Below are 14,448 nucleotides of genomic sequence, written 5' to 3' on the forward strand. Positions count from 1 at the left end.
TACAGGCAATTCAACGTGGGTGTCACAAAGGACTGCATGGGTGTCTGTTAATATTGGGACTACCCCATAGTGGGAGGGAGTTAGTGAAGGAACAGAGACAGCTTCCTGTCAAGAAGTTAGGTAGGACGCAGGGTCCAGTGAAAGCAGACCTACAGTCTGACTTGTGAGCAGAGTCGCGTGACCTGGTTGACACTGACGTGATTGGAGACCGAGGCAGCAGATAGCATGATCCTGAGTAGAGAGAGAGAAGTGATCGAAGGACAGAATTATCAACTGGAGACAGGTCCTGGGACAAGACGTCTAGCAGTGAGGCCCTGAGTTCATAACTCAGACAGGTAACCGGCCAGGATGGGACGATGGGACAGAGAACGTGAGATGAAGAGAGTGCCCTAGGCGGGAGTTCCGAGGCGTTAGAATCAGAGAAGCTAAGTACCGGCCACATTGGCAAACTACTTCTCTTAAGAGCGAAGAGGATGCGTAACTGCGGGTTTAGAATAGCACTCTCACTAACTGGACTGTAGTACTGAGCTGGGTGGTGGTGAAAATATTGGACTGCGTGAGGCAGAACGGAGTCACTCTGAGAAGGGCAGGAAGAATGTATGTGAAGATGTTGAAGATGCTCTATGTGTTAAAGGAAATGTTCGCACCCGCTATCTACTGTACATAGTTGACGCTAAGTTGCTGTTTAGTAAAAAACTGTTCATTGTTGATTTGTGGTCTCCCTCATCGAACTTTACAACATCTGGCTCTGGCCAGCTGAAATCAACAGCATCATGTGGCCTGCAAGAGCTTAGCGCCCCCATAGCACAAGTCCACACCCAGCCAGGACCCCCACCTTCACGTAACGTGCCGGGACTTAAGAGACGAGTACCTCGCCCACAGCTACCACCAAGCGCCACGTTACAATTGAACACAAATTGAGCGCAGTATTTTAAAAGATTAAGTCAGATATTGGGTAACAGACGTCTCTTGAGTGGTGCCAAAAGGTTCAATATGCTTCAGAGTCCTCTCAATCTGGGAATCGCGACTGTCAAAAACCTCAAACTTCACCAATGTGATCTGCTAACATGCATCCATGAGATATCCAAAGAGATTTTTATCTGGAATTCGCTCTTTTGGGCAGACTTGAGGATCTTGAACATTCACAATAAAATACATTTTATTAGCCAGCCCCATGAAAGTGTAGCCCACTGCAAGCAGGAAGGTTACAGTGTAATAGACTGCATTACAGGATGAGCAGCCTGCTGCACAGAGTCATTCAGAGGAAGCGAGATACAAGGGACACGTCCGTAGGGAAAAGCCAAACATGTATTTTAAGAAATACATTTCCTTTTAACAATAGGCTTCAAAGGAATGCCTGCACGTCTCCTCACATAACTGATATGGCAGCCAGCACTACGTGATATATGGTTTTATAGTAAAAATGCAATAATAAACTATTAACGAACCTCACAGGGCTAAGTATGATGATGGATGTAAAGAAACAAGCCCTCTGAAATTTTTGTCTCCACTAACAATTTATTCAGGACAATCACTTAGCTCTTTTGTCAGTATTAATAAAATAGTATCAGGAAACCTGAGTTCTTCAAAAACATTTACAGGACCTTCTTAGTAGTCCTTGGCCACCAGACGAGACCACTACGAACCTCCTCCAACCTGCAGCATCCTTGACGCTTCTTCTGATTAGTAGGCTTGGACAAAATGACTTTGTGGGGAGACTCTTAGAAGGACCTACTACTTAAAAGAGGTGCCGATGATACCGCAGGTAGTAGGAGGTCTGGTGGCTACTTACTACTGATGCTGCCGCTGGACCCAGGTCTTTCAAATATTTTTGCTCAACCCTTTAGTGAATACATCTATTCCCCAAGAAATAATTGTTATAGAATTATTTTCTTCAATGTGCTGTTCCTGTGTTTTTCCTCCTGGAAATATGTGAAGAAATTGTCCCTTCACAATCTCGTAAATTTTTGTTACTAAACATAGGCTTCATGGGGGTCCCACCATTCATATTTATTGTATACACACAAGATATACTATGATGTGCACCCCACTTTCCAGCCAAGTCAATAAAATCTGGCTCTTCATTTAATCTTCTCCCAGAGCCAAGGTGATAACGATGGCTCTCCATCTTTCAGATGTTTATGATGAAGGTGGGTCCTCCTTGAAGGCGTCATTCAGACATCTGTTTTTCGTCTACGAGTGCGATTCGTGTTTTTCACAGATAGAACTCGTACCTGTGATAGTCTATGGGGTCATTCAGATGTTCATGATTTTTTGCGGACAAAAATCGGCAATGCCAGTCTATGAGTCTGTGACATTCGAGGGCGATCTGGTTTTCATGGACTGTCAGGAAGGAGCAGATGGAGAATTTTTTTTTCTCCACGTACGAGAAAAACTGACGAAACTCAGACCACACTCTGATCAAAAAAATCGGTCCGTTTTTCTCGTACGTAAGAAAATCAGATGTGTGAAAGAGCCCTTAGCTGAAAATTTTTTATTTCTATGTCTTATGTGATATTTATGTAACACATACAGTACGTGGCATGCATCAGGGTTGCAATCGTTTTTCTGTGTATCTTAAAACCAAAATTATTGGGGATGTTAAATAAGAGTGAAGGGGATTATTACATTTTTTTTTGCAAGATAACCTTTGAGAAAAGTCCTACTATGTTATTAATACAAACATTCGTAATAACAGAATATATGTATGTCTCTTGTAATTGGATTTTTTATTTTTCATTTTGTTTATTTTGATTCAGCTATAAAACAAAAAGAGAAACAAGGTCATCAAAGAGCGCTCACCCCAGTATACAGACTAATAGGAAGCTTAGACCATGCCGAGTGTCTGTATACAGGAAGGAGGATGAAACAGACACAAAGCGAGGCTGAAAATAAACTTCCTGCCATGTCCACGTAAGATAAGCACATTCTGTCACCCTCTGCTCCACTTTTGTCAAAGCATTTTTCGAAGTGGCCATGAAAAGTGTCAGTAAAATTCCTGCAAGTCAGTAAATCCTGATTCATATTAAAAATAAATGTAAACTTGGTATGAGTTGGATGCACATAAAATACCATCATAAGGGTCAGTGCTTTGGAATTAGGCAGAACTACCCCTTTTCAAATGACTACATTGAGGGGGTGCCCTGTGTTATGCACTTGTCCCGGTATAACATGGCGCGGGGCAGTAGAGGTGGTGAGGTACTAGTCTTCCACGCCTCGGCATGCTACATAAAAACGGTGTCCTGACTGGGGGTGTGCATGTGTGGTCTCGTTGCTGCTGCCGACACCTTCAGGTTCAGCTCTGCCATGATTTGTGCAGGGTCAGACCCCTTTAAACCCATGATGAGGAAACCAGACCAGGTTATAAAAATAAAGTACTGTACATTTTCATACATTTAAAACAACAGGGGTCTCTAGAGAGATGCCACATCATCTTCTCCACCCCTACACAGGATCCTTTCTTAGCTTCCCTCACCTCGGTCTACTAGACTCTGTTGTGCTCCATGTCAAGCTTTGCAGATGGCCTGGTGTGATCCCATGTGAACACATACCCGGGCCTATATAACACTCACCAAGTCACACACCTGTGTCTTGGTATTAACACTTCAGTGCTTCTAAGAGTCTGAGTTGCTCTAAGCACCCTGATCTTCTCTTCTGCCAGACTGCGGTTTCCAGGATTCCATCTGCCTGTCCATGGTCTCCTGGAAGTCTACCACCTGACTGTGGCTTCCAGAATCCATGCTCCCTGTGCGTAATCTCCTGGAGTTTCCTGCCTGTGGTTTCCAGCAACCCCGCTGCCTTTCGTGGTCTCCTGGACATCTCCTTCCTGCCTGTGGTTTCCAACATCCCAGCTGCCTGTCTGTGGTCTCCTGGACGTCTCCTGCCTGCTTGCGTTTTCTAGCATTCCAGCTGACTGTTCGTGGTCTCCTGAATGTCTCCTGCTTGCCTGAAATTTCACATATCCCATATATTCATGTCCTGCATGTCATACCTGTTTGCTATACCGATGCCCATATGCCCACCTGGACCTTGGGCTTAGAGAACCCACCTCACCTGGTGAGCCTAACACTCTGCCTGTGACTGCCCATTATTTGTCAGAGTGGAAGCGAATCTGGCCACCCAATAGCTGGCTAAAAATTTTTCACTTACCTACAGTTAGGCCTGTAATCAAGGACCATAAAACTTGGGACTTGGACCTGTACGCACAGTCAGTGCTATTTTCTTTCACACTTAGATTTATAGACCCTGACATTTTATCTTTCTCTGCTTTTTTCTGGTTATGCTACATTCCTACATTATGCGGGGTCCCTGATCCTTGCTAAACCGCTGCACAATGTCTGGACTTTTAAATCTGCTAAGAAGGAGAAGGAGCAGTACAGATGTAATCCAAAGTAGAATATTGAGGTCACACCATGGCAGGGTGAGCCCCGGAGTTTCAGTGTGCACTCTACTGTGGCAATTTTAATAGCTGCATTTTTCTTACTTTTGCATTATATTGACAGACTCTCTCGAAAGTCGGTGACTTCAGCATGTGAGCAAGGAGGTCAAGGCCAACAGAGGAAAAACACATTCTACCTCTTTCATATCTATTTTTCTACTTAGACATCTAAAGTAAGGTTAATACTGGACAGAACATTTATTGGAATATTGCAACTTGCAAAAATGTTTAAAAGGGTATTCCACCTGTGGATGTATCCATTCACTCTGCTAAGGATGACCTGTCTATCCAGATATAGATCAGACCCATCAATATATTTCCTTTGTAGGTACGGATCCAGATATCTACATCTGGATGTACACTAGCATTACCGCACAGTGTGGGTAGAAGAGATCCAAAAGGAAAAATCCCTTTAACATGATATTGATTGTATGAACTGTCCATCATATTAGAAGAAGGTTGTTTTATGAAGACCATCCCTATCTATAACGCCCTGTAGTTGACCTATAAAAGTAGATCCTGTTCTGGCTTCCCCAGGGTGTCCATGTATTACATTTAGCAGGCATTGATATGATTGGCGGCATGAAATTTACTATTTACTGATCACACTAAACCAACAATGGGGCACGGCTGTTGACCAGGTTTATTGCTGCTGGCTTTTTTAAGCTGGCCATACAAGAGATACGGTAGTTGTTAGGTGGACAGTTATCTCTACTTGCTCCCATCCAAACACATAAATAAGCACCCAGATATCTCTCCCGAAAACAAAATGATTGGGCTTTAAAATTCAAAGTGTCCAATCCTTCTGCACCCTGGCACCTGTCGAGTGCAAATTTGGGAGTCCAACGCACACATCAAATGGTCAGCAAGTCGGCATCTTCAGCCAACTATCATCCATTGTGTATGGGTACCTATAGCGTCTTGAAGACTATCTCTCATTAATAACCCAGCTTTATTAAACAAAGGACTAAACAAATAAAGAAAAGGACTACTTACATCAAGAAGACCAAAGCAATTTAAAAGCAAATGTCGGACTTACCTCAATGGGTTGTAGACGTGACGGCCGCAGGAAGTTTATACTGATGTCCTCCGAGAAAATGCTACTTGCATGCTGCAGGGAAGAAAGAGAAGTAGATTAACAGGAAAGCAAAAAAATAAATAAATTCTATTGACAGTATGAAGTAATTATTATAATAAAGGTGCAACATTTTCCAAAAAGAAAGGGATATAAAGCACATTGTATTGTAATACCGTATTTCTCCAAAAATAAGACAGGGTCTTATATTATTTTTTGCTCCGAAAGATGGATAAGGGCTTATTTTAGGGCATCTTTTATTTGTTCCATTTAATCTTGAACAAAAAAAATTCAACAATTTTTCAAATATAATTACAGTATGTCATCACACACACACTGCACATACACATGTATATACACACACTGCACATACACATGTAAATACACACACTGCACATACACATGTATATTCACACACTGCACATACACATGTATATACACACACTGCACATACACATGTATATTCACACACTGCACATACACATGTAAATACACACACTGCACATACACATGTATATACACACACTGCACATACACATGTAAATACACACACTGCACATACACATGTATATACACACACTGCACATACACATGTATATACACACACTGCACATACACATGTATATACACACACTGCACATACACATGTATATTCACACACTACACATGTATATTCACACACTGCACATACACATGTATATACACACACTGCACATACACATGTATATTCACACGCTGCACATACACATGTATATTCACACACTGCACATACACATGTATATACACACACTGCACATACACATGTATATTCACACACTGCACATACACATGTATATTCACACACTGCACATACACATGTATATTCACACACTGCACATACACATGTATATACACACACTGCACATACACATGTATATTCACACACTGCACATACACATGTATATTCACACACTGCACATACACATGTATATTCACACACTGCACATACACATGTATATTCACACACTGCACATACACATGTAAATACACACACTGCACATACACATGTATATACACACACTGCACATACACATGTATATTCACACACTGCACATACACATGTAAATACACACACTGCACATACACATGTATATACACACACTGCACATACACATGTATATACACACACTGCACATACACATGTATATTCACACACTGCACATACACATGTATATACACACACTGCACATACACATGTATATACACACACTGCAAATACACATGTATATACACACACTGCACATACACATGTATATTCACACACTGCACATACACATGTATATACACACACTGCACATACACATGTATATACACACACTGCACATACACATGTAAATACACACACTGCACATACACATGTATATTCACACACTGCACATACACATGTATATACACACACTGCACATACACATGTATATTCACACACTGCACATACACATGTATATACACACACTGCACATACATATGTATATTCACACACTGCACATACACATGTATATTCACACACTGCACATACACATGTATATTCACACACTGCACAAACACATGTATATTCACACACTACATATACACATGTATATATACACACTGCACATACACATGTATATTCACACACTGCACATACACATGTATATTCACACACTGCACATACACATGTATATACACACACTGCACATACACATGTATATTCACACACTGCACATACACATGTATATACACACACTGCACATACACATGTATACACACACACTGCACATACACATGTATATTCACACACTGCACATACACATGTATATACACACACTGCACATACACATGTATATACACACACTGCACATACACATGTGCACATGTATATACACACACTGCACATACACATGTATATTCACACACTGCACATACACATGTATATACACACACTGCACATACACATGTATATACACACACTGCACATACACATGTATATTCACACACTGCACATACACATGTATATTCACACACTGCACATACACATGTATATACACACACTGCACATACACATGTATATACACACACTGCACATACACATGTATATACACACAATGCACATACACATGTATATACACACACTGCACATACACATGTATATTCACACACTGCACATACACATGTATATACACACACTGCACATACACATGTATATACACACACTGCAAATACACATGTATATACACACACTGCACATACACATGTATATTCACACACTGCACATACACATGTATATACACACACTGCACATACACATGTATATACACACACTGCACATACACATGTAAATACACACACTGCACATACACATGTATATTCACACACTGCACATACACATGTATATACACACACTGCACATACACATGTATATTCACACACTGCACATACACATGTATATACACACACTGCACATACATATGTATATTCACACACTGCACATACACATGTATATTCACACACTGCACATACACATGTATATTCACACACTGCACAAACACATGTATATTCACACACTACATATACACATGTATATATACACACTGCACATACACATGTATATTCACACACTGCACATACACATGTATATTCACACACTGCACATACACATGTATATACACACACTGCACATACACATGTATATTCACACACTGCACATACACATGTATATACACACACTGCACATACACATGTATATACACACACTGCACATACACATGTATATTCACACACTGCACATACACATGTATATACACACACTGCACATACACATGTATATACACACACTGCACATACACATGTGCACATGTATATACACACACTGCACATACACATGTATATTCACACACTGCACATACACATGTATATACACACACTGCACATACACATGTATACTCACACACTGCACATACACATGTATATTCACACACTGCACATACACATGTATATACACACACTGCACATACACATGTATATTCACACACTGCACATACACATGTATATTCACACACTGCACATACACATGTATATTCACACACTGCACATACACATGTATATTCACACACTGCACATACACATGTATATACACACACTGCACATACACATGTATATTCACACACTGCACATACACATGTATATTCACACACTGCACATACACATGTATATACACACACTGCAAATACACATGTATATTCACACACTGCACATACACATGTATATTCACACACTGCACATACACATGTATATTCACACACTGCACATACACATGTATATACACACACTGCACATACACATGTATATTCACACACTGCACATACACATGTACATACACACACTGCACATACACATGTATATACACACACTGCACATGCACATGTATATTCACACACTGCACATACACATGTATATACACACTGCACATACACATGTATATTCACACACTACAAATACACATGTATATTCACGCACTGCACATACACATGTATATTCACACACTGCACATACACATGTATATTCACACACTGCACATACACATGTATATTCACACACTGCACATACACATGTATATTCACACACTGCACATACACATGTATATTCACACACTGCACATACACATGTATATTCACACACTGCACATACACATGTATATTCACGCACTGCACATACACATGTATATTCACACACTGCACATACACATGTATATTCACACACTGCACATACACATGTATATACACACACTGCACATACACATGTATATTCACACACTGCACATACACATGTATATACACACACTGCACATACACATGTATATTCACACACTGCACATACACATGTATATACACATACTGCACATACACATGTATATTAACACTGCACATACACATGTATATTCATAGAATCATAGAATCATAGAATGGTAGAGTTGGAAGGGACCTCCTGGGTCATCTGGTCCAACCCCCTGCTCAAAGCAGGATTCAATAGATCATCTCAGACAGATGTCTGTCCAGCCTCTGTTTGAAGACGTCCATTGAAGGGGAACTCACCACCTCTCGTGGCAGCCTGTTCCACTCATTAATCACCCTAACTGTCAAAAAGTTTTTTCTAATATCTAATCTGTGTCTCCTCCCATTTAGTTTCATCCCATTGCTTCTAGTCTTTCCTTGTGCAAATGAGAATAAAGATGATCCTTCTACAATGTGACAGCCCTTGACATATTTGTAGACAGCTATTAAGTCTCCTCTCAGTCTTCTTTTTTGCAAGCTAAACATTCCCAAATCCTGCAACCGTTCCTCATAGGACATGGTTTGCAGACCAGTCACCATTCTGGTCGCTCTTCTCTGAACTTGCTCCAGTTTGTCTATGTCTTTTTTAAAATGTGGTGCCCAAAACTGTACACAGTATTCCAGATGAGGTCTGACCAAAGAGGAGTAAAGACCGATAATGACTTCACGTGATCTAGACTGTATGCTTCTGTTAATACATCCCAGAATTGTATTTGCCTTTTTTGCTGCTGCATCACACTGTTGACTCATGTTTAGTCTATGATCTATTAGTATACCTAAGTCTTTTTCACATGTACTGTTGCTTATTCACACACTGCACATAAATATGTATATTCACACACTGCACATACACATGTATATACACATACTGCACATACACATGTATATTCACACTGCACATACAGTGCCTACAAGTAGTATTCAACCCCCTGCAGATTTAGCTGGTTTGATAAGATGCAAATAAGTTAGAGCCTTCATACTGCAAACGAGAGTAGGTTTTATGAACAGAAGCATAAATCTTACAAACCAAAAAGTTATGTTGCTCAGTTGAATTTTATTAAATTTTAAACATAAAAGTGTTGGTCAATTATTATTCAACCCCTATGTTTAATATTTTGTGGAATAACCCTTGTTTGCAATTACAGCTAATAATCGTCTTTTATAAGACCTGATCAGGCCGGCACAGGTCTGTGGAGTTATCTTGGCCCACTCCTCCATGCAGATCTTCTCCAAGTTATCTAGGTTCTTTGGGTGTCTCATGTGGACTTTATTCTTGAGCTCCTTCCACAAGTTTTCAATTGGGTTAAGGTCAGGAGACTGACTAGGCCACTCCAACACCTTGACTTTTTCCCTATTGAACCAGGCCTTGGTTTTCTTGGCTGTGTGCTTTGGGTCGTTGTCTTGTTGGAAGATGAAATTACGACCCATCTTAAGATCCTTGATGGAGGAGCGGAGGTTCTTGGCCAAAATCTCCAGGTAGGCCGTGCTATCCATCTTCCCATGGATGCGGACCAGATGGCCAGGCCCCTTGGCAGAGAAACAGCCCCACAGCATGATGCTGCCACCACCATGCATGACTGTAGGGATGGTATTCTTGGGGTCGTATGCAGTGCCATCCAGTCTCCAAACGTCACGTGTGTGGTTGGCACCAAAGATCTCGATCTTGGTCTCATCAGACCATAGAACCTTGAACCAGTCTGTCTCAGAGTCCTCCAAGTGATCATGAGCAAACTGTAGACGAGCCTTGACATGACGCTTTGAAAGTAAAGGTACCTTACGGGCTCGTCTGGAACGGAGACAATTGCGGTGGAGTACGTTACTTATGGTATTGACTGAAACCAATGTCCCCACTGCCATGAGATCTTCCCGGAGCTCCTTCCTTGTTGTCCTTGGGTTAGCCTTGACTCTTCGGACAAGCCTGGACTCGGCACGGGAGGACACTTTCAAAGGCTGTCCTGGCCGTGGAAGGCTAACAGTAGTTCCATAAGCCTTCCACTTACGGATGATGCTCCCAACAGTGGAGACAGGTAGGCCCAACTCCTTGGAAAGGGTTTTGTACCCCTTGCCAGCCTTATGACCCTCCACGATCTTGTCTCTGATGGCCTTGGAATGCTCCTTTGTCTTTCCCATGTTGTCCATGTCTGAGTGCTGCTCACAAGTTTGGGGAGGGTCTTAAATAGTCAGAAAAGACTGGCAAAAGAGATCTTTAATCCACACATGTGAAGCTCATTATTCTTGGTGCCTGAACTACTTCTTAATACTTTAGGGGGACCAAACAGAATTCTTGTGGTTTGAGGGGTTGACTAATAAATGACACTCTGAATTAACTTTTTACGTTTAAAAAAACAAAAACAAAAAAAAACAAAAACAAAATTTGCTGCAGTGCATTTCCCACTTACAGGCTGATCTACAGTACAAATGTCACAATGCCAAGTTAATTCCGCATGTGTCAACCAGCTAAATCTGCAGGGGGTTGAATACTACTTGTAGGCACTGTACACATGTATATACACACTGCACATACACATGTATATACACACACTGCACATACACATGTATATTCACACTGCACATACACATGTATATACACACTGCACATACACATGTATATTCACACACTGCACATACACATGTATATACACACACTGCACATACACATATATATACACACACTGCACATACACATGTATATACACACACTGCACATACACATGTATATTTACACACTGCACATACACATGTACATACACACACTGCACATACACATGTATATACACACACTGCACATACACATGTATACTCACACACTGAACATACACATGTATATACACACTGCACATACACATGTATATTCACACACTGCACATACACATGTATATTCACGCACTGCACATACACATGTATATTCACGCACTGCACATACACATGTATATTCACGCACTGCACATACACATGTATATTCACGCACTGCACATACACATGTATATTCACACACTGCACATACACATGTATATTCACACACTGCACATACACATGTATATTCACACACTGCACATACACATGTATATTCACGCACTGCACATACACATGTATATTCACGCACTGCACATACACATGTATATTCACGCACTGCACATACACATGTATATTCACGCACTGCACATACACATGTATATTCACACACTGCACATACACATGTATATTCACACACTGCACATACACATGTATATTCACACACTGCACATACACATGTATATACACACACTGCACATGCACATGTATATTCACACACTGCACATACACATGTATATTCACACACTACAAATACACATGTATATTCACACACTGACACATACACATGTATATTCACACACTGCACATACACATGTATATTCACACACTGCACATACACATGTATATACACACACTGCACATACACATGTATATACACACACTGCACATACACATGTATATTCACACACTGCACATACACATGTATATACACACACTGCACATACACATGTATATTCACACACTGCACATACACATGTATATAAACATACTGCACATACACATGTATATACACATACTGCACATACACATGTATATTCACACACTGCACATACACATGTATATTCACACACTGCACATAAATATGTATATTCACACACTGCACATACACATGTATATACACACACTGCACATACACATGTATATTCACACTGCACATACACATGTATATACACACTGCACATACACATGTATATACACACACTGCACATACACATGTATATTCACACTGCACATACACATGTATATACACACTGCACATACACATGTATATACACACTGCACATACACATGTATATTCACACACTGCACATACACATGTATATACACACACTGCACATACACATGTATATACACACACTGCACATACACATGTATATACACACACTGCACATACACATGTATATACACACACTGCACATGCACATGTATATTTACACACTGCACATACACATGTACATACACACACTGCACATACACATGTATATACACACACTGGACAAACACATGTATATTCACACACTGCACATACACATGTATATACACACTGCACATACACATGTATATTCACACACTGCACATACACATGTATATACACACTGCACATACACATGTATATTCACACACTGCACATACACATGTATATACACACTGCACATACACATGTATATTCACACACTGCACATACATATGTATATTCACGCACTGCACATACACATGTATATTCACGCACTGCACATACACATGTATATTCACGCACTGCACATACACATGTATATTCACACACTGCACATACACATGTATATTCACACACTGCACATACACATGTATATTCAAACACTGCACATACACATGTATATTCACACACTGCACATACACATGTATATTCACACACTGCACATACACATGTATATTCACGCACTGCACATACACATGTATATTCACGCACTGCACATACACATGTATATTCACGCACTGAACATACACATGTATATACACACACTGCACATACACATGTATATTCACACACTGCACATACACATGTATACTCACACACTGCACATACACATGTATATACACACTGCACATACACATGTATATTCACACACTGCACATACACATGTATATACACACACTGCACATACACATGTATATACACACACTGCACATGCACATGTATATTTACACACTGCACATACACATGTACATACACACACTGCACATACACATGTATATACACACACTGGACAAACACATGTATATTCACACACTGCACATACACATGTATATACACACTGCACATACACATGTATATTCACACACTGCACATACACATGTATACTCACACACTGCACATACACATGTATATACACACTGCACATACACATGTATATTCACACACTGCACATACACATGTATATTCACGCACTGCACATACACATGTATATTCACGCACTGCACATACACATGTATATTCACGCACTGCACATACACATGTATATTCACGCACTGCACATACA

At 40.4% G+C, this 14,448-nt stretch overlaps 1 protein-coding gene across 2 annotated transcripts in view; it reads right to left on the minus strand.

Moving 5' to 3' along the window:
• The window catches only part of HPCAL1 (hippocalcin like 1), a 255,370-nt gene that overhangs the window by 72,657 nt on the left and 168,265 nt on the right, over window positions 1-14,448 (minus strand). For both annotated transcript variants that reach the window (XM_073674162.1, XM_073674160.1), the window contains one exon: window positions 5,478-5,549. The gene's annotated coding sequence lies outside the window, so the exon portion shown is untranslated. The remainder of the gene's footprint in view (window positions 1-5,477; window positions 5,550-14,448) is intronic.

The sequence above is a fragment of the Phyllobates terribilis genome, unplaced genomic scaffold, assembly GCF_046119375.1.
Source record: "Phyllobates terribilis strain yellow unplaced genomic scaffold, ASM4611937v1 Scaffold_3__8_contigs__length_932513732, whole genome shotgun sequence".
Taxonomy (NCBI): Eukaryota; Metazoa; Chordata; class Amphibia; order Anura; family Dendrobatidae; genus Phyllobates; species Phyllobates terribilis.